At 49.0% G+C, this 22,088-nt stretch overlaps 1 protein-coding gene across 16 annotated transcripts in view; it reads right to left on the bottom strand.

Annotated features, from left to right (window-relative positions):
- Nucleotides 1–22,088, bottom strand: part of PITPNM2 (phosphatidylinositol transfer protein membrane associated 2) — a 159,827-nt gene that overhangs the window by 129,927 nt on the left and 7,812 nt on the right. The gene's annotated exons all lie outside the window — the stretch shown is intronic.

Raw genomic sequence — 22,088 nt, 5'->3', positions numbered from 1 at the left:
TCTACTCAGCACTCTGCAATCACCGATGTGGGAAAAGAATGTGAAAAAGAATGAATACGTGTATATATATATATATAACTGAATTACTTTGCTGTACACCTGAAACTAACAGAACATTGTAAATCAACTATATTCCAATAATTTTTTAAATTAATAATAAGAAAAGACTTCTCCATTGGGTTCCAACATTCTGCAACACTGCAGTTTTGGCAGAAGGGAAAGCAACACTAAAATAGAATCCAAAACACTGAACAAAGTCCAATTACCTGTGTTTACAGGGAGATACACACACTGGAGTCTTCACCTCTGTCCCCTGGGGGCCGGAGCACTCTTATCTCTGCGTCCTGTGTGAATTTGTTTGTTCCTTCCACAGTATTCCCTGTGGAAGTCCGGCTTGATCCAATTTCCTCTTCTGAATTACACTTTAGCTCCCTGGATTCTTAATGGGGCTGTGTGATTAGTTCTGTGAATAGAGGGATGTACACCACACCCCCACCCCCAGGCCTGCCCCTAAGACACCTCACATGATCTTCTATGCTGAGACTCCTAATTGAGGACAATCTACATGCAAATGAATTGGGGAAAAAAAAAAAAAACCACTTAGCTGTGGACTTCCTAGTAGGCAAAGCAAAGAGGGCAACAGGCTGACCACAGAGCTCTGCTATCCGAAAAACATACTGCTCATGATAAGAATCTCTGTCTTGGCCAAGAGCTCTGAGAGGAAGGCTCTCCAGGACCTCTGGGTGAGGGAATCGGTGTCGGGGCAGGAGGGAGCAAGAGGCCAGGCTTGTCCTGAAATCTGTCCCCTCCACGGCAGAGGGAGGGCCAGCTTTGGTGGTCCTCCTGTGGCCTGACTGGTGTAGTACTGCACAGAGTGTAATTCTTCATCCTTGTTAATGTCAATACCGCAGCAGCATGATAAATACGGAAAATATTTACATACCCGTACCACGGATGGGTTGTTTAGACCATCTGGCTACAGGATGCGGTAAGTGTTGTCAAACACATGGCCTGTCTATAAAGGCTGTGCCTCAGTCCTGGGGGAGGCCGGGCTCCGGGGTCCAGGTGGCTTCCCTGGGCCGTATCCCCACCATACACTGGACCATGGGGAACCTGAGAGACCAACTCACATCTCGGCAGGCCTGGACCCACTATCAGCCTCAGGCTCCTGCCAGTTGGGAGCAGAGCCCTCAAACTCCCTCTTTCTGCTCCCTCTGGGTAAGCACGTTTGATAACCTCCTGACACTTCTTTAGCAAGGAACTCTTCAGGACTCAAGTGCTTCAGACAAGACTCACTTGGCAAGGACTTCCCAGGTGGTCCGGTGGTTAAGAATCTGCCTGCCAATGCAGGGGCCACAGGTTTGATTCTTGGTCCTGGAAGATCCCACATGCCTGAGGGCAACTGAGCCCATGCACCACAACTATTGATCCTGTGCTTTATAATTCAGTCACAACTACTGAGCCGACATGCTGCCACTACTGAAGCCCGTTTACCAAAGAGCCCGTGCTCCACAACAAGAGAAGCCACCGCAATGAGAAGCCCGAGTCCCCAAACTGGAGAGTAGTTCCTGTCTCTGCTACTAGAGAAAGCACTCTTGCAGCAGCGAAGACCCAGCACAGCCAAAAGTAAATAAATAAATCAATCTTTAAAAAAAGAAAAAAGACTCACTCAGCAAGACCGCCCCAATCCACAGCCACCCCGGGAATGTCTCCAGGGAGCTCACGGGACTGTGGGGAATTCTCAAGAGGCAAACAGCATAATTCGCTTGTGTCTGAAGCAGCCTCTGCCTGAGCTTCGTCTCGCTAGAGAGGCAGGAGACAAGGATGAGGTACCACCGCTCCTGAAGGATGGACGATGGTGAGCTTAAGTTCGCTTCAGGGAGAGTTTCTTCTGCTGAGTTCTGAGATCAGGCTAAATAACAGAGGTTTTTTTCCTCCTGGGTGGACGTTAATATTTTCCCCTTTTCCTTCTTTTAAATTTCAGGTGTGGGGCGTGTTGCTTTATTAATTTTAGTAAGAGCCAAAAAGTTCCCTTCAGAGCTCGTTTTCAGAGTAGCAATTTTCTTAATGGGACGCACGCGTTTGCCGCCCACGGGAGGAGCCATATCAGCCTGGCAGTCACAGCGCCCCGTGAACACCTTCCTGACAACCGTTAGTCAAATGGAAACTCACCGCATTGGCTGCGTCGCCAGCAGCCTGGGCGGACACTCTGACAAGGGCTTTTGAGGGGGTCATGCCTGGAGGGAAGGTAGGCCGTGTTTCTGTCCACTATGAACTCACAGCTTTAGGGTCTCTTTTTTTTAATTTTTTTTCTTTTATGTAGACCATTTTAAAAGTCTTTCTTGAACTTGTTATAATATTGCTTCTGTTTTATATTTTGGATTTTGGGCCACAAGGCATGTGGGATTTTAGTTCCCTGAACAGGGACAGAACTTGCATCCCCTGCATTGGAAGGTAAAGTCTTAACCAGCGGACCATCGGGAAGTATCTAGTCTCTCTTGTTTTCCATTTTTTTAAAGCCTTTTATTTTGTATTGGAGTATAGCCAGTTAACAATGTTGTGACAGTTTCAGGGGAACAATGAAGGGACTGAGCCATACATATACACGTATCCATTCTCCCCCAAGCTGCCTTCCCATCCAGGCTGCCATATAACATTGAGTAGAATTCCCTGTGCTGTATAGAAGGTCCTTGTTGGTTATTCACTTAAAATATAGCAGTGTGGACTTGTCTGTCCCAAACTTCCTAACTATCCATTCCCCCCTTTCCCCCAGCAACCATAACTTTGTTCTCTAAGTCTGTGAGTCTCTTTCTGTTTTGTAAGTTCATTTGTATCATTTCTTTTTAGATTCCACATATACTGGGTATCATATGATATTTCTCCTTCTCTGTCTGACCTACTTCACTCCTTAGAGTCTTCTTATAACAAACACCCTCGAAGATTTAAAATGTACCAACCAGAGCGTTCAGGGCCTCAGGTAGCACACGGACTGGGTTCAAGTGCCAGCTGGCCACTTGCCTCCTGGAATCTGGATTTTGACTGTGAAATGAAGGTTAGTGACATAGCTAGAAGCCGCTTCCTGCTCTGATAGTCACGAGCTGGTTCTGTAGTGACTGGGCCAGTAGGGGACTCTGTGGCCATGGAATCAATCGAGTGTCACAGTCTTTCCAAGGACTGGCACTCTGTCCGTGCAAACAGGGTGAGGACCACAAACCCCACATGTGAGAGGTCAGAAAAACGTCAGAGCCTGAGGCCAGACACGGCCTGAGGCTCAGGGGCTTGCCACCGTGTTCCAGGAGAGGAAGCCCATGTGCACATCCCACACCCTCTAAAAGCACAGAGACCAGCAGGCCAGGCGGCTTGACGATAGAGTTGGGACAACAGTTCTCACTGGTAACACACTGAGCACCCAGCAAGGCCGCGTGTCCGTGCAGAAGGCTCAGCATCTCTCTGGGAGGCGCTTCCGACCCCTCGAGCCCCAGCAGAGATGTCTGCTCAGAGCCACCAAGGAGTTGCAGACTCCTGTTACACTCACTGGCTTGCAGACAGAGCTGGGCAAAGGCTCTTTTTGCAAAGTGAGCTGCTGGGGACACGGACATACGGTGACAAAGACCACACCCAAGTCGCTGCTTGCTTCATTCTCACTGGGCTCAACAAACATCCAGGGACAGAACTTCCCCTGGTGTCCAGTGGTTAAGACTCTGTGCCTCTACTGCAGGGGGCACAGGTTCGATCCCTGGTGCAGAATGTGGCCAAAAAAAACCCCAAAGCATTTAACAGCAAGCCAGCAAGAGGCTTCTTTTGTTTAAATGCAAAAATATAAGATGGCCAAGAGTGGGCCCAGCACCTCAGAACAGGGCATGGCTTAGGGGGAGTGGGTTAGCCCCAGGCCTCTCAAGTCAGAGTGAGGATCTTTTCCAGACAGCCCAATCTGAGCTCCCACGCCCCAGAGGACAGGCCAGCACTAGGCACCACTAGGCCCCCTCCAGTTCAAGGTGAAATGAGAACTGCGGGTCAATGGAGCAAGCCATACTAAAAGCTCTGTGTATTCTCTTTTTATTCTTAGATTGGATCTTTCCTATTTGTTAGTGTCCTTTAGTTCATGAGAAGATGGCTACGGGGAATTATAGCTTTCCTCTGTGTGTGGTTAATTATTCATAACATAAATTTTAACATTTTTAAGCATTTTTAAGTGTGCAACGGCATTAAGCACATTCACAGTGTTGGGCAACTAGCTTCACCACCCGTTTCCAGAACCTTCTCATCCCCCCAAACAGAAACCCTATAATCATTCAACACTAACTCCCCAGGCCCCCTTTCCCCCAACCCCAGGTAGTGTCCGTGAATGGTACCTCTTTAAAAATAATGTTCTTATTTGGCAACATTATCTTGTAATTAAAAAAAAAAATTTATTTGTTTATTTGTCTGCATCGGATCTCAGTTGCGGCATGCAAGGTCTTTCGTTGCAGCGTATGGACTCTCTAGTTGTGGCACACAGGCTTAGTTGCCCCATGGCAGGTGGGATTCTAGTTCCCCAACCAGGGGGTTGAACCCGCATGCCCTGCCTTGCAAATTGGAGTCTCAACCCCTGAACCACCAGGAAAATCCCTTATATTGTAATTTTAAAGCTCCTGGTGCTTCTCAGCTACTTGATGATAGATGAGTCGACAGAGGAGGGGCCTGGACAGCTTCTGTCCCCCACCCCCACCAGGAAGGAACTTTACAGGCCACAGTCTGTCTGGAGGAATCACAGGCTCCCCCCTGCCGTGCTTGAGTGGACACCTAATGGGAGCCGGCTGGCCAGGAACTCTGCTAGACTTGCCCTTTGCGGTAGAAAGGCTCTCACCCAATTTTCTCCAGATTTTCATTTTACTTAAAAGCTCTTCCTTGCTTGGGGTTTTGAGGTTAAAAACCACTGTCTCTTGCTCCCACGCCGTAAGTTGGAGTGTCAATTGGTCCTACCTTTATGGAGAGCAATTGAGCAGTAGCTACAGAAAATAAAAGGCAAACACTCCTTGACCTAGTAATTCTACTTCGGGAAAATTTATTCTGCAGATTTGAAAGCCTATTTGCATCAAAACCTACGAACCAGGACACTCACTGAGGCAGTTTGCTCTTCCTTGGTTACAATGCAAAACTCCACGGATGGGGAGTTGGTTTAAAAAATGATGATGCATCCAGTAGCCAAAAAATGAGCCCATCATTAAAAAGCTCCAGGCATGGGACTTCCCTGGTGGTCCAGTGGTTAAGACCCTGGGCTTCCAATGCAGAGGGCACAGTTCCAACCCTCGTCGGGGAACTAAGGTCTTGCATGAGGCAAAGGTGAGGCCAAAAAATAGAAGGAAAACAAAAAGTCCCGGACAGCCTAAATGAACCAATAGAGGAGGACCTCCAGATGTCTGAATTGTCAAAATTAAGTCAAAACAGCAGGTGCATAGGGAGGCAGTCATTTGTGGTTTTCTGAAGTAATATACACTCATATATGCAGAGCATCTTTCTGAAAGATACACGCACCGGGAGACTACAGACAGGAAGCAAAGAAGACTTACGTTTACCTCTCAGCCCTTTGACATTGGGTACCAAGTACTGAATATACGGTATTACTTATCCAAACAATATTTTTCATACCAAGTATGGTCTTTATTTATTATTTTGTTATTGGACTACTTTATTGGAAACTGTGAATTTGTAAGTTCTGTAAATCAAGGAATGTATCTAATTTATCTTCTTTCTTCTCCTAGTTTTTATGTTTAAGATGCACAACATGATGACTTGATCTAGTTTAACACCTTGCCAATGTCTGGTATAACATCATGTACAACTTTTTGTGTGTTTTAGTAATTTTTGAAGACATGAACGAATGAGGAAACAATGAGTGAAGAAAAGTAGTGAAGGGGCCTCCCTGGCTGTCCGAGGGGTGAGACTTCGCCTTCCACTGCAGGGGAATGGGGTTGGGCAGCCTAGATCCCACGTGTCTCGAGCCCAAAAAACCAAAACGTAAAACACAAGAAATATTGTAACAAACTCAATAAAGACTTTAAAAAGTGGTCCACATCCAAAAAACTTAAAAAAACATACTCCAATATAAAATTTTAAAAATGAAAAAAGAATTTATTAAAAAAAAAAAAAAGGATTGGAAAACTAAGTCATATTCTTTAAATACTAGAACACCATGAGTCTTGAGTTGCCAGGGAAGGAAGAGATTGAGGGGAGGCAGGAAGTGACCGACTGTGGCGACTGAGGTAGAAAAATCAGACTTGGTAATTTCAAAGGAAGATAAACACCATTGACAGGGCAGTGACATTGGTGTTAAAAGTTTAAGTGGGGACTTCTCTGGTGGTCCAGAGGCTAAGAGTCCGAGCTCCCAACGCAGGGTGCCAGGGTTTGATCCCCGATCAGGGAACTAGACCGACCCTACATGCTGCAAATAAGACTTGGCAAAGTCAAATACATAAATATTTTTTAAAAAACACATTTAACTGAACAAGAGTTTTTAAATTTTTAATTTTAATAACTATTTTAATTTTTTTAAGTCAACATTTACTGTTTCTTTTGGAACAGTAGAATACAAAAAAAAAAAAAAAAAGTAGGTAGTCCAAATGATTTTAAAATACATTTTTTTGGAAACTACATTATATCTACCTTTTAATCCTGTGAACCACATATTCCTAAAGAATTGGAAAGTATATTAAGAAACCATCCCTCTCCAGCGAGCTGGTTCTCAGGTTTGAGAGCTCTCCAGGGATCAGTGCATACATACCAAGCTTGGGAGCACTTGCCCCAAGTGCTCCTCCATGATCCAGTCTGCAGGCCAGCAGCAACCCTGACCATTGAGAAGTCGGCTGACCAGCAAGGCCCCTAGGCTTCAAGGAACAAACTTCCACAAAGCCCGAGGCCCTCAGTCCTCGGAAAGTTATACTTGCCCCCTTGGCCGCTCATACAAAAAACGGTGGCTAAAATAAGGCAAAAGATTAACAGTGGCAAAACCACACTGAGGAGAGGAAAGGAAAAGAAACAGGAAGGAGGGAAGGCTACCTTAAAAGGAATTGAGACAGCCCGGGGTTCAGTCAGAGGACCATCTGGCAGGCATGCCCCCATCCAGCTCTTCCAAGGCCCCCCAGGACAGCCAGGTTCATGACACCCAAACTTCATCTGCATCTTGGTAGCTCCGGCCGGTTGGATGACTCACCCATCCCTGAAAGACTGAGTTATACCGAGGGCTCGCTGTTTATTCAGAGAGAGACAAGAAATGCCTTGGAGAAAGAGCAGGATCATCACCAGGGAAACATGAAGGATGCCTCAGTCCCCAACAAACTGGTTCATTCAGTGTCCTTGAGCTGGTTTATTTAATCTTATTCATTTATTTATGGTTGTGCGGGGTCTTCATTGCTGTGCACGGGCTTTCTCCAGTTGCAGTGAGCGGGGGTTACTCGTCGTTGCGGTGCTCAGGCTTCTCATTGCAGTGGCTTCTCTTGTTATGGAGCACGGGTTCTAAAGCGTGGGCTGCAGGAGCTGTGGTACATGGGCTTAGTTGCTCCACAGCATGTGGAATCTTCCTGGACCAGGGATTGAACTGGTGTCCCCTGCAATGGCAGGAGAATTCTTAACCATTAATCCACTAGGGAAGACGTCATCTTTTTTTTTTAATTGGCCACCATACCATCTTATTACTTGTAAATATTCTATCTATTTTGAAGCCCTAACCTGTATCCATCTCGAAACATTAATTTTGCAACCTTGTTTCTCAGTCTTCTGTTCCGCATCTTTCCTAGCCCATAGCACTGGCTTCACTCTGAAGTGATGATTTTTAGTGAGAGAGGTTCTTGCAACTAACATAAAGGGAATTCCACTTAGAGCAGCATTTTTAAATGCTTGGCCCCCAGATCTCTTTTGGACACATTCTCCAGTAGCATTCTGCACCTCTTGGAAAACGCTGTAGAGTGTTTCACTCTTAAGGATTAAGTTGCTACTGATTAGAGATGCTCTTTGTCATGTGGAAATCTATTCCTACCCTTTAATTGTTATGTTTTTAAGAGCAATGGGTGTTGAACTTGATCAAATGCTTTTCTGACATCTACTGAAAGCATCTAAGTTCTTTTTCTTCCTCCTTTTTTTTTTCTTTTGGTAGATTTCCTCATCTTTAATCATCTGCTTATAACTTTAAGTCTGGTCCACGACCCAATGTACCGACCCCTGTGCCGGGAGCCAGACTAGGGCAGCAAAATAGCTCTTGCATACAGAGGAAAGTGGGGGGTACAGAACCTGGAAAACACAGACAGCTGAACAGCACGCTAGCATTTGTGAATTCATGTATCACACAAAAGTCACAGTGAGAACCCAAGGAACCACATGAGTTAAGCAAATCACAGAGGGCTTCCTGTAGGAGGTGACAGAGGGAATTTAGAGACAGACTGGAAATGAGGGCATCTGGATTTGAGTCTTGCCCCCCATGGAGCCCAAGAGCAGGATTTCCTGGCCTCTAATTTTGTCAAGGCTATGGTTTTTCCAGTAGTCATGTATGGATGTGAGAACTGGACTGTGAAGAAAGCTGAGTGCCAAAGAATTGATGCTTTTGAACTGTGGTGTTGGAGAAGACTCTTGAGAGTCCCTTGGACTGCAAGGAGGTCCAACCAGTCCATTCTGAAGTGTTCTGGGTGTTCTTTGGAAGGAATGATGCTAAAGCTGAAACTCCAGTACTTTGGCCACCTCATGCGAAGAGTTGACTCATTGGAAGACTTTGATGCTGGGACGGATTGGGGGCAGGAGGAGAAGAGGACGACAGAGGATGAGATGGCTGGATGGTGTCACTGACTCTATGGACCTGAGTTTGAGTGAACTCCAGGAGTTGGTGATGGACAGGGAGGCCTGGTGTGCTACAATTCATGGGGTCACAAAGAGTGGGACACGACTGAGCGACTGTACGGAACTGAATTTTGTCAGCAATAAAAGAGAAATAATCATAGACCACAAGACCTTCAGAGGCATCCAGGTTAGCCCCCTTCATTTGCAAACACTAGAGGCAGAGGATCAAAGGGAAGTGATTTGTTCAAGATCATCGAGCCATCCCTACTGTTTATCTTGGTTCCGAGGGGAGCGGGAGAGAAACAAAGACAACTTGGAGATCTTGGGCAGAACGGAAGCAGAGAACATCCGGTGTGTCATGACCCTTCCCCTGCAATAAACATTATTGTTGTCACCTTGAAAGCAGGCTGAGTCAGGTGGCAGCCCGTGTGCTGTTCTCAGGGTGCAGAGGCCAGCGGTCAGAGGAGCCTGACGGGGAAGAGGGGAGGTCCTGGAGCCGCCCCTGCAGCAGCCCCAGGTCTCCTGCATCAACACACCTGTGCAGACGTACATGGATGGCTTTGCAATCACTCATTCACTCCCCTATTCTTTCTGCAAGTACGGAGCCCATACTGAAGCGTGTCCCCCAAGTTCATGTCCTCCTTGGAACCTCAAAACTTGAACTTATGTGGAAATATGATCTTTGCAGATGTAATTAGGTGAAGTCAAGCTGGGTTGGGGGCAGGGGCCTGGATCCAGTATGACTGATGTCTTTTTTTTTTTTTGGCTGCCCTGGGTCTTCACTGCTGTGGGCTTTCTCTGGTTGTGGTGAGCATGGGCAGTTTTCATTGCAATATGCAGGCTTCTCGTTGCAGTTGTTTCTCTTGCTGTAGGGTGTGCAGGCTCAATACCTATAGCACACTACGTGGCTTAGTTGCCCTGTAGCAGGTGCGATCTTCCTGGACCAGGGGTCGAACCTGTGCCCCCTGCATTGGCAGGTGGATTCTTAACTACTGGACCACCAGGGAAGTCCCTGATTGGTGTTCTTATACAAAGAGGAGAAGAGATACAGAAATAGATGCACACAGAGGGAAAACAACCACATGAAGACAGAGGCAGAGATGGAGGGGTGGGGGGGATACATCTATAGGCCAAGGAGAGCTGAGGATGGCCAGCCACCACCATGAGCGAGGGATGTGTAAGACTCTCCCCTTAAGCCTCCAGGAGGAAGCAATCCTAAATTTGGACGTGTGGTCTCCTGAACCAAGAAAGAACAACTCCTCTTGTTTTAAGCCACCCAGTTTGTGGTGCTTGATTACGCAGCCCCAGGAGCCCCAGTTTGCCCCATGGAACCTCTTGCTGGGAGGGAGAGGGGGTGTTTGATTGGAATCCTTCAAACCACATTATCGCCATCAGCAGGCTGGTCCCCCCAGCCACCATGCCATACATAGCCTGTGAGTGAGCATCCCAGCCTCCCCAGGCCAGACACAGAAAACCAAATGCTCCTTAAGCTGTGAGGCCCCAGGTACCATTCAACACACTTTGCACACATTGTCCTCTAAATGTCATATGCATGTGCTCAGGTGTTCAGTTGTGTCCAACTCTGCGACCCCATAGACTGTAGCCCGCCAGGCTCCTCTGTCTTTGGCATTCTCCAGGCAAGAATACTGGAGTAGGTTCCAATTTCCTTCTCCAGGGTATCTTCTTGACCCAGGGATCGAACCCACATCTCCTGACTGCCAGGCAGACTCTTTAAAGCCCACTTTAAAAGTCAGTTTCAGCCAAAAGGCAGGTGAGGACACAACAAATCTGAGAGAGCAGTCCGTGCCAGAACCATACTCCAAATCTGGACTGTCTGCATGGGGGCGGGGGGAACACGTTCTTTTGCACACCCACTTCCCAGCTCCCCCAGGGCTGTAGCACCTGCCCCTGGCAGTCCTGTCTCTCACTCATTTGCAGCTGTGGGGACCCCAGGCAGTTGGCATCTGGTCTTTGATGGTATTTATCTTTCCACTCCCTGAGAGCAAGCGAGAGCCATAAAAGGCCATACCCAACGTCAGGTGCACAAGCGTTTCGTAGAGACAGATATCGTTCACACGTGGCGACCAGGCCTGGCCACTAATGGACAGGGACGCCTCCCCCAGGAGTGCGAGAGCCTGGGATGCAGCTCACAGCTCAGCTCACTGCTGAGCTGCAGGGCCTTGGCCAGGCCACAGGTGTGGACATCTCCCAGTGCCTGGACCAGGCCAGGCACTCCACAAGCAAAAGCAGGATGTGAGCCATCACAAGGCCCACTTGAGGTTCTAGCACAAGCCTGAGACTTCTGTTTGGGTACCATCTTAATGCTTTTTGGCCATGGGACATGTGGGATCTTAGTTCTCTGACTAGGGATGTAACCCGTGCAGTGGAAGTATAGAATCTTAACCGCTGGACTGCCAGGGAAGTCCTCCATTTGAATCATTTTTAAGTGCACAATTCAGTGGCATTGAGGATATTCCCAGCATTGTGCAATCACCATGGCTATTTCCAGAATATTTTCATCACCTCAAACAGAAGCTCTGTCCCCTCTAACTCCCACCCCCAACCCCCAGTATGCACTGTTCTCCTTTCTGCCTCTGAATTTGCTATTCTCAGCACCTCATACAAGTGGAATCACACAATATTGCCCTTTTGTGTCTGGCTTCTTTCTCTTAGCATCATGTTTTCAAGGATCATTCATGTGGTAGCTTGTGTCGGTACTTCATTCCTTTTTTGGCCATGTAATATTCCATCATATGGCTATACCATGCCATTTCTTTTATCCATTTATCAGCTGATGCACTGGGTGGTTTTCAGCTCTGGCTATTGTGAATAATACTGCTAAGAAAACAGGTGTATAAGTACCTGTTTGATTCCCTGCTTTCAATGCTTTGGAGTAGAATAACCCAGGAGTAGAATTCTAGTAACATTGTTTTGTATGGGTAGACCACATTCTATTAGCCCATTCATCAGTTGGTAACCAGACAGATGAACCAGAGATCAAATCACCAACATCCGCTGGATCATCAAGAAAGCAAGAGAGCTCCAGAAAAACGTCTACTTCTGCTTTATTGACTACACCAAAGCCTTTGACCATGTGGATCACAACAAACTGTGGAAAATTCTCAAAGAGATGGGAATACCAGATCACCTTACCTGCCTCCTGAGAAATCTGAATGCAGGTCAAGAAGCAACAGTTAGAACTGGACATGGACCAACAGATTGGTTTCAAATAGGAAAGGAGTACGTCAAAGCTATATATTGTCACCTTGCTTATTTAACTTATATGCAGAGTACATCATGCGAAATGCTGGGCTGGATGAAGCACAAGCTGGAATCAAGACTGCCAAGAGAAATATCAATAACCTCAGATATACAGATGATACCACCCTATGGCAGAAAGTGAAGAACTAAAGAGTCTTGATGAAAGTCAAAGAGGAGAGTGAAAAAGTTGGCTTAAAACTCAATATTCAGAAAACTAAGATCATGACATCCAGTCCCATCACACGGCAAATAGATGGGGAAACAATGGAAACAGTGAGACTATTTTGGGGGGCTCCAAAATCACTGCAGATGGTGACCGCAGCCATGAAATTAAAAGACACTTGCTCCTTGGAAGGAAAGCTATGACCAACCTAAAGAGCATATTAAAAATAGAGACATTACTTTGCCAACAAAGTTCTGTCTAGTCAAGGCTATGGTTTTTCCAGGGGTCATGTATGGACGTGAGAGTTGGAGTATAAAGAAAGTTGAGCACCGAAGAAGTGATGCTTTTGAACTGTGGTGTTGGACAAGACTCTTGAGAGTTCCTTAGACTGCAAGGAGATCCAATCAGTCCAGCCTAAATGAAATCAGTCCTGAATTTTCATTGGAAGGACTGATGCTGAAGCTGAAACTCCAATACTTTGGCCAACTGATGAGAAGAACTGACTCACTGGAAAAGACCTTGATGCTGGGAAAGATTGAAGGCGGGGGGAGAAGGGGACAACAGAGGATGAGATGGTTGGATGGCATCACTGACTCAATGGACATGAGTTTGAGCAAGCTCTGGGGGCTGGTGAAGGACAGTGAAGCCTGGCATGCTGCTGTCCATGGGGCTGCGAAGAGTCAGACACGACTGAGTGACTGAATGAACTGAACCTGGTGTTGCTGCTTTCCTTTTTTCTCCTTGGCCATGCCACTTGTGGGATCTTAGTTCCCCGACTAGGGATGGGATCCAGGCTCTTGGCAGTGAAAGTGTGGAGTCCAAACACCGGATCACTAGGGAATTCCCAGTAACTCTGTGTTTAATCATTTAAAGAACCACTAAACTGCTTTCCACAGTGGCTGCACCATTCTACATCCCACCAGCCAGGGGACAGGGATTCCCATTTTTCCACATCCTCGTCAACACTTGTTCTTTTCCACTTTGGGATACTAGTCAAGCCTGAGATGTCAGAAGAAGGGAAGACACAAGCGTGCCCGGGGCCCCGGACATGGCCTGCTGGCACCTGTGCACTTCAGCCTGCTCTCTGCAGGGCTGCATGGGTGCAGGCTGGAGAGTCGAGAGCATTCGGTTCTAGTTCCAGCACCGGTGCTTGTGGCTGTGCGATGCTGGACACAGACTTTAACCACTGGGAGCCTTAGTCACGTCCTCTGTGGGAACCGAGCTAACGCCCCAAGTGTCACTTCCCACAGGAGGTGGGGCTGTGAATCTATGAGAGCAACCGAAGGAAGAGTATTTTCAGCAACTCTACAGGGGGACACAGAGGTGGTAGAAAGAGGGGGGCAGGGTTAACCTCCCTTGATAGATCGCTTATGATCCTGTCTGGACAGGACTAGAATACGTTCCCCTTCAACCTCCTCTTTTTCTGCCTATTCAAAAAAGTTTTTTGTTTTAATTAATTAATTAAGTTTTGGCTGCTCTGGGTCTTCGGTGCTGCACGCAGGCTTTCTCTAGTTGTGGCGAGCGGGGGATACTCTAGTTGCAGTGCTTGGGCTTCTCATTCCAGTGGCTCGTCTTGTTTCGGAGCTTGAGGGCTTCAGTAGTCGCCGCAATGGGGCCCTAAAGCACAGGCTCAGCAGCGGTGGCACACGGGCTTCATTGCCCCTCGGCATGTGGGAGCTCCCTGGACCAGGGACTGAAACTGCATCCCCTGCATTGGCAGGCGGACCCTTCACCATTGGACCACCAGGGAAGTCCTCTTTCTCTGCCTTTGAATGGAGAAGCCAAAATATGGGGAAAAGTAGAAAGACAAAGAGGGAATAGGAAGAATGCTAGATGACCGACTGAGGGCGACCTTGCATCGGAATAATTACCGGACACAGACACACACCCCAGTGTATACACACACACACACACACACAGCTCTTGAGTCACATCATGGATTCAAAGTTTGTCTGAATTTCTTATGTCACCAGACCGAGAGAAGCGCACAGACAGCAGGAATTAGCAACACAAATTTTCAGAGGAGGAAATGATGGCCCAAGGAAGTGGGGTCACACACAGCCCAGTCCGAGTGGGGCCTCTGGACATGAGTGCAGCTCAGCCAGACCATAGGACAGCCATGGACACTGAGCTCCACTCAGGGCCCAGGCCCACGGCTTGTTCTTCCAAAGCAGCAGCAGCATCTGTCTGTCTGTGTCTGTCTGTCTCTCTCTCACACACATACCCAGTGACTGAGGTCTCCACCGAGAAGCCAAGGCTACATTCCAGGAAAGAAACAGGACCCTTTTTCCTCTCACCAGCAGGAAAAGCACATAGCCTCGTGGGCCCCCAGCCGGCATCTCCATAGTGACAGAATCACAGAGGCTGTGGGGCTAAAAATAAAGCTTCCACTTTCTGAAACCCCCGTCTGCTTAGCTCCAGCTGCACGAGGGCTTGGTGATGCTCCGTGGCCAACACCTAAACAGCGAAGAGGGGCCCTCTGCCCTGAGGACGGGGGACAGACAGCACACCCGGGACACCAGGAACAAAAGACCACCTGTGCTCTCACGAAAGAGTTCCCGAAGGTTGTCACCCACAGGCTCCCAGACAAAAGGGCTCCATGTGGGTCATGACAGCAAGCAAAAGGCGCCCCAGCTTCCATGCACAAACGTCCCCACATGTGCCACAAGCAACCCATTCATGGCAGCCCTTGGGAGGCACCTCTTAAGCCTTGAAACTAGTAAGTGTTCCTTTTCCAGAAGTACCAAGGGTTTGCAAGTTTTCCCACTTAAAAAAAAAAAAAAAGATTTTCAAAATGCTTAGCTTCCCAGGCAGGCTCTCAAAAACCTACTTCACTGCAAAAATGGGTGCAGTGTATGGTAAGTGGTCTAAAACAGTCATTTAGCCAAGGGCTTCCCTGGTGGCTCACAGAGCTTCCCCGATAGCTCAGTTGGTAAAAAAAAAAAAATCTGCCTACAGTGCAGGAGACCCTGGTTTGATTCCCAAGTCAGCAAAATTCAAAATCCGCTGGAGAAGGGATAAGCTACTCAAGTATTCTTGGGCTTCCCTGGTGGCTCAGCTGGTAAAGAATCCGCCTGCAATGTGGGAGACCTGGGTTTGATCCCTGGGTTGGGAAGATCCCCTGGAGAAAGGAAAGGCTACCCACTCCAGTATTCTGGCCTGGAGAATTCCACAGACTGTAGAGTCTATGGGGTGGCAAAGAGACAGACACTACTGAGCAACTTTCACTTTCACTTTCCCTGGTGGCTCAATGGTGAAGAATCCACCTGTCAATGCAAGAGACTCGGGTTCAATCCCTGGGTCGGGAAGATCCTCCGGAGAAGGAAATGGCAACCCACTCTAGTATTCTTGCCTGGGAAGTCCCGTGGACAGAAGAGCCTGGCCGGCTACAGTCTATGGGGTCAAGAAGAGTTGGATGCGACTGAGCACACACACACAGATGGATTTTTTTCAGAGCCAGACTGCCTGGACTTGAATGGCGCCCTTGGGGTAGCCAGCTTTCTGCTTTGGGCCTCAGTTTTCTCATCTGCACAATGGACTAACTGCAGGGTGCCATTGAGGACCAGGCATAGACTAGGTGCTTCAAGAGCTCAGTTATTCAGCTGTCTGGGGGTCCTGTCCTTGGTGGGTCAGCCTGAGAACACGCTAGCAAATGGACATTCCAACTGAGAGCAGCTCAAGGGGCCAGCTGTGCATCAGCTGGAAACTCCCCATCTTAGCCAGCAATTTGCACACACTGAAACCCCGCCCCGCCAACTCTCCATCTACATGACCTTCCCCAAATCAACCCTCAGCCTCGGCTTATCTTCTAAATAATCTATAACATGGATCACAACGAACGATTCCCAGTATGATTATTAACTATATTACGGCTCATTTTAAACGGCCTTAAAATTCGCACAATGAATGCAACTCCTCATTAGTCACACAGCCCTGAGTTAATAATTAAGCAGCCTTAATTGGTGGATGTGGAAAGGCATGGCGCAGCTTCCTAGGCACCACTGCACACGGAACCAGCCCAGCCCTATAATGGATTTCCTAAGTCAGCTCACAGAGCTAATTCACATCGAAAGTTAATTAGCCTAATGAAGGCAAGTGCGACTTAGTGACTTCCAGCCTGATTCTGCTCTGACTCAGCCACCCCAGGAGGCTGCCAATGCCATCCTCCTGGGTTCGATTTCCTGGAGCTCCAAGGAAGGGGCCCCAGGGACGGTGCTTCGGGGAACCATGTGTTCCTGGCTCCCCGACTGCGATCAGCTGGGAGTCAGCGAGCACTCAGAAGGCCACAGAGAGGCAGGATGCACCTCCTTGTGGAGTTCGTTCTGGAATCTCTGCAAGGGAGGGAACCTTCCAGCAAGTGGAAGTCATAGGTGAGCCCCAGCGAGGGGGAGGGCCAGGCCCCACCAACCTTCATAACCTATGACTGGTGAAGACCAGGGCTGTCCCTTGTCCCTGACCAGGAAGATGGCAGCTTACATATGCAGGGCAGCTGACAATCCATAAAACTACCCTCTCATTCAGACTCTCGCTGCATCCTCCCCTGGGAGGGAGCATCGCTGGATGTATACAGAAACCAAGGCCCAGAAAGGCAGGATCATCAAAGGCCACTCATCTTCGAAATGGCACAACTCAGACCTCCCAGACCCCCAGGCCCTCCTGGTCCAGCTGTCTCTCACTGTTCCTCGTTCAGGGGCAAGCCAAAGTCAACATCTTGCTGGCCTAGAAACAGCCCAAGTGTCCATCAACAGGAAAACAGGAGGTGGTCTGTCTATATACAGTGGCATATTACTCGGCCAAGAGAAGAAGGAAATTCTGACACAAGCTACAGCGCAGGTGAATCTGAAGGACATTATGCTCAGTGAAACAAACCAGACCTCGAAAGGACAAATACTGTATGATTCCACTTATTCGAGGCACCCAGAGAAAACCTGCAGAAACAGAAAGCAGAACGGTGGGTGCCAAAGGCTGGAGGGAAGAGGACGTTGTCGTTTAACGGGGACAGAGTTTCAGTATGGGAAGAGGAAGAAGTTCTGGACAGGGATGGGGGTGATGGTTGCACAATAGGGTGAATGTACTTAATGCCACGCGACTGTTTGCTGAAAAATGGTCACAGCGGTAAATTTGACATTATGTGTATTTTACCACTCACACACAAAAATGAAGTACTGATATCTGCTACAACATGGGTAAACCTTGAAAACATTATGTTACATAACGGAAGCAAAAAACCAAAGGTCACACAGTGTAAGATTCCATTCATTGGGTGGCCAAAAAGTTTGCTGGGGTTTTTCCGTAAGATCGTATGGAAAAAAACCAAATGGATTTTTTTTTTTTTTTGGTCCAACCTAATATTTGAAATAATCGGAACAGATAAATCTATAGAGCAGAAAATAGAAAAGTGGTGGCCACAAGCCAGGGGAGGAGAGAGAGGGGAGGATGACTGCTGATGGGTGTGGGGTCTCCTTTCGGGGTGGTGAGGATGCTCTAGGATGAGACAGAGGTGGTGGTCGCACAGCACTGCGAACATAGCATGTGCCACTGAACTGCACGTTTAGAAGTGGTCAGTTCTCTGTTACATGAATTCCACTACGAATTTTCAAAGAAGGCCGGGAAAGAAAATCCCCCATTCTCTCCTGCAACCACCTGCCTTCCCCCTCCTGCATCCACACCCTCACCCAGCACCCTCATTCTCTGCCCGGCATGTGTCCAGTGGCCCTTCCTGGCCCTTCCATGCGCTGCACACCCTGCAACCTCCATTTTCCCTCTGCGTCCAGCCTGAGCACAGTCAGAGGCTTGGAATCCTCCTGAGTGCGTGTCCTTCCGAGCAGGCTGGATTCTAGGGAGAGCAGGAGAAACCTGGAAGGCAGCCTCCTGGGAGAGCAGGTGGGCCATACTGCCTTCCCCAAGTTTCCTCCCATCAGAGGCTTCGTTAAACCCTCTTCTTGGACTTCTCTGCTGGTCCAGGGGTTAAGAATCCTCCTGCCAACGAAGGGGATGCAGGTTCCATCCCTGGTCCGGGAAGATCCTATGGGCCTCACAGGAACTGAGCCCAGGCTCTGCAACCACTGAGCCCGAGCACCTAGAGACTGTGCTCCACAACGAGAAGCCACTGCAATGAGAAGCTGGCACACAGCAACAAAGACCCAGCACGGCCCCAAATAAAAATGAATTAACAATAAAATCCTCTTTCAAGTTCAGAACCAGGCAAGGTGCTCCAGGAAGCCAAAAAGGCATCCCTCGGCCCTGCCCGGGGAGCGGCGCTGGCTGGACGCCTGGACCCTAGGGGCCACCTGGAGAGGATGACAGTCCTAGAGTGGCCTGCACAGTGTGGAGGGCCCCAGGGAAAAACAAACCCTCTAACTCTTGCCCATCGGACCCCAGCCTGAGCTACAGAATCCCACGGGGACCCACCTGCGTCTCTTCTCCGCCCAGCAGCCACTGGGCCTCCCGCTCTCCCAGCCTAGAGGAATGCAGAGGTAGCAAGGCAGGCGATCGCGGTGCTGCTGGGAGACACAAAGCGCTGGCCTCTGCCTGCTCCCCTCCCTGCTGCCACATCTTCTCTAATGAGGGAGAGAAAGGACACAAGTGGGGCAGAAAGAGGGGTAAAACCCAGAACAAACTGACCCACCGCCACTGGATGGGTCAGAGCGTGTGGTGAGCAGGGCCCACCCACCCTGGCGGACGAGGCCCGTTCACTCTGAACTATGCCCTTTAAAAGCACACCTGCCCTGCCCCTTCCCCCCACACAGGCATCCTAATACAGCCAGTCTGAAAGCTGCTCTCGCTTCAGGGAAGGGAAAGGCACCACTTCTCAGGACCTCAAAGACATACAACACGCAGGGCCTCTGACCACAGCCTCCTGGGTGTGTGGCTACAAGATTCGACAACGGGAAGCCCAGGGGGCCCCCAAGTCATGCCCACGCCGTGATCCCAGAGCATGCTGCCCTGTCTCAGGAATCTATGATAAATCCTGCTCTACATCCATGGTGCCTTTGGGCCTCTTTGAAGAGCAAAAGCTACAGAACAAGAAAAAAGAAATTCTGTTTTCTTCTCTGGGTAAAAAACGAAACAAAAAATTCACACAAACCCAAACCGAAAACTTCTGGGCACTGTTCAGACTGAACTGCATCAGGACATACTCAGGGAATTTTTGTTGCTGTATTTGGCCACACGGCAGGTTTTCCAGGATCTTAGCTCCCCAACCAGGGATTGAACCCCAGGCCTCAGCAGGGAAAGCCGTAAGTCCTGACCACTGGACCATCAGGCAACTCCCCGGATGGATTTATAAGCAACAACATAACAACATGGCGTGGGTCATGGAAGGAATGCAGCGGCATGAACTTGAAGAATCAAGGACCCCAGTAGGACAAGAATCCTGGCCAGCCGTTAACTTGCTCTACTGCTGCTGCAGCTAAGTCACTTCAGTCGTGTCCGACTCTTTGCGACCCCATAGACGGCAGCCCACCAGGCTCCCCTGTCCCTGGGATTCTCCAGGCAAGAATACTGGAGTGGGTTGCCAGTTCCTTCTCCAATGCATGAGGGTGAAAAGTGAAAGTGAAGTCGCTCAGTCCTGTCCGACTTTGAGCGACCCCATGGACTGCAGCCTACCGGGCTCCTCCGTCCATGGGATTTTCCAGGCAAGAGTACTAGAGTGGGGTGCCATTGCCTTCTCCGAACTTGCTCTATGGTTGGCCCAAATCATGCCCTCCCTGAGCTGTAGTGTGTGTGAAACGTGACAGCTGCAAGCACTGGATGCCAAATTAAGGCTGCTTCCAGCCTCAGTTTCCCCACCTGTAAAATGGGCACAGCAGCACTTCTGGGAGTCAAGTGAAAAGCAACAGGCAGAAGCTCTCTGGGCCATGGAGGGTACGACCCAAAACATGGAGGAATGAGAAAGGACGTTTTCCCTCTGGATCTCTAGCCACTGCCTCTCCCCAAATGGTCATCAGTTGGCCCTGAGTTACCTCCCAGCCACTGTACTGGGCACGGGGGACTCAAAGTCAAATAAGCCCAGGGCCCTGAGCCTGCAGAGCAGCTAGGCTTGACCGGGGGATCCCCATAGTCTGGAGAGGGAAGAGTTGCCTTCTCCTTGGGCAGGAATCTCAGGATCCAGAAAAGTCCACTATGAAGCATCAACCTGTCTGGTTATGTGATGGGTGCCTTTATCAGCCTAAACCCTCCAGACACCCTCCTGTAGCTCTCAGGCCACCAAGACAAACTCAAGTGAATCAACATCCCAGATTTCACAAGCCCGCCTCCCTCCAGTTCACAACTGCGTCTTGAGTCTCAAGCCTGCTCCCCATCCAGTCTGAGGTGGTAAGGTTTCGGGCAAATGGAAAGTCATTCCTCCTGAAAGATCAAACCCGTGGATTTTTTTTTTTCCCCCAACACTCCTTCCCCTCTCCTATTCTCTTAAAATGCTGAATTCCTCTTTTCCCCCGCTGCTGCAAAGTCAGACAGCACATTCCTCAGGAAAAGGGACAGTCAGCCAGGAAAAATAACTAGGTAAAAAGAGACAGCAATGGGTGTGATTGGCGCTCTAAACCTTGGTACCTAAGGAGTGAAGGGCAGGCTTCGCTGGTCAGCTCTCATCACCATGAGCTCACGACACTCAGTGAGTCATCGAGGCTAAGACCCGAAATAAAACCAGTGGCTCGGGAACTCAGCTGAATACTGATGGAGTGATATGTTCCCTGCCTCCCCTGGCTACTCCTGGTGGCAAAAGCTCAGGCTGCTTGGCCCCCAAGTATAAAAATTAATGAGCTCTTTTCCATACTGGGTTAATGCAAATTGTGCTCTGGATCAATTAAATCGGCCACTTCAGAACTTTGCTTGGCTGCGTTGGGAAATGTCACAGGCGTGGGGGGAAAAAATGAGGTCTTAAGTTATGCATGTCCATCTGACGGCTCAACAAGGGGGAGTGCTTTCAGAACTCTGGAAGCTTTTGTTATTAATGGTGTTTTAGTGTTGGGTTCTTAAACACATCAAACAAATTTCCTTCAAACTGGTAGTTACTGACTGCCACGGGGAAGGCTGCAGGCCTCCCACCTCCCAGATGGCTCAACCACAATGAACGCATAGCCTGTCAGATGCACAACACTGACGAACTAATTGAAATATGCTGCAGGAAGCCAACCCCAAATAAATGTGAAATAGCGGCTTCCTTACGCCAGAGCCCGCCTGCCGAACGCCCTCCCTGGCTGGCCATCCGTACCGACGGAGCGGTCCCCTGGCTCCGAGAGCGCCGCCTCTGTGTGGTTTTCAATGGACTTAAATGTCTTTTTTTTTTTTTTTTTCCCATTGTGATTACCCGAGAGGGAAAAATTCTAATTGCAGAAAATGTTTGGTTTTCCTCCCTCTTATGGGGAAAAAAAAGAAACCCTGCAAGTGGAAAGTCAATTCTCATGAAGTGCCCAGAAAAGCAGTTATTGGGCCCTCAGGCAGCATGGAGGGAAGAAATGGACCCGTGGGCAATAAAGAGGCCTTGACCGGCCTCCAGACCTGCGGGCAGCCCTGTGCAGATGGATGCTGGTCCCTGTTGGAACTGGGAATGGCCACGCCAACGTCCGCCCCTTGCCCTTCAAGGCGGGTTTTCAAGGGGCTGTAAAGAGACAGCAGATGGACAGCCCATCTTTCACCCGCTTCTCGCAGGGCGCTGGCGCCTGGTGGGCTCTCCCTGGGGCCTAACTCCTCCGTGGACCACAGCCAGGTGAGGCCAGGAGGCCGCAGGGCCTGACTCGGTCCGGCAGGGCTGCAGCAGGACATAGTTCTTGCCCTGCCTCACAGCACAGCAGATGAGTCGGCCAGGCCCTACGGAGACCTGGGCGGTAGTCCCCAGCTGCTAAAAGAGAAAATTCCATCC

This window comes from Bos javanicus, chromosome 17 (assembly GCF_032452875.1).
Source record: "Bos javanicus breed banteng chromosome 17, ARS-OSU_banteng_1.0, whole genome shotgun sequence".
In the NCBI taxonomy this organism is placed as follows: domain Eukaryota; kingdom Metazoa; phylum Chordata; class Mammalia; order Artiodactyla; family Bovidae; genus Bos; species Bos javanicus.
The sequence above is the reverse complement of the archived record's forward strand: the minus strand, read 5'-3'. Positions and strand labels throughout refer to the sequence as shown.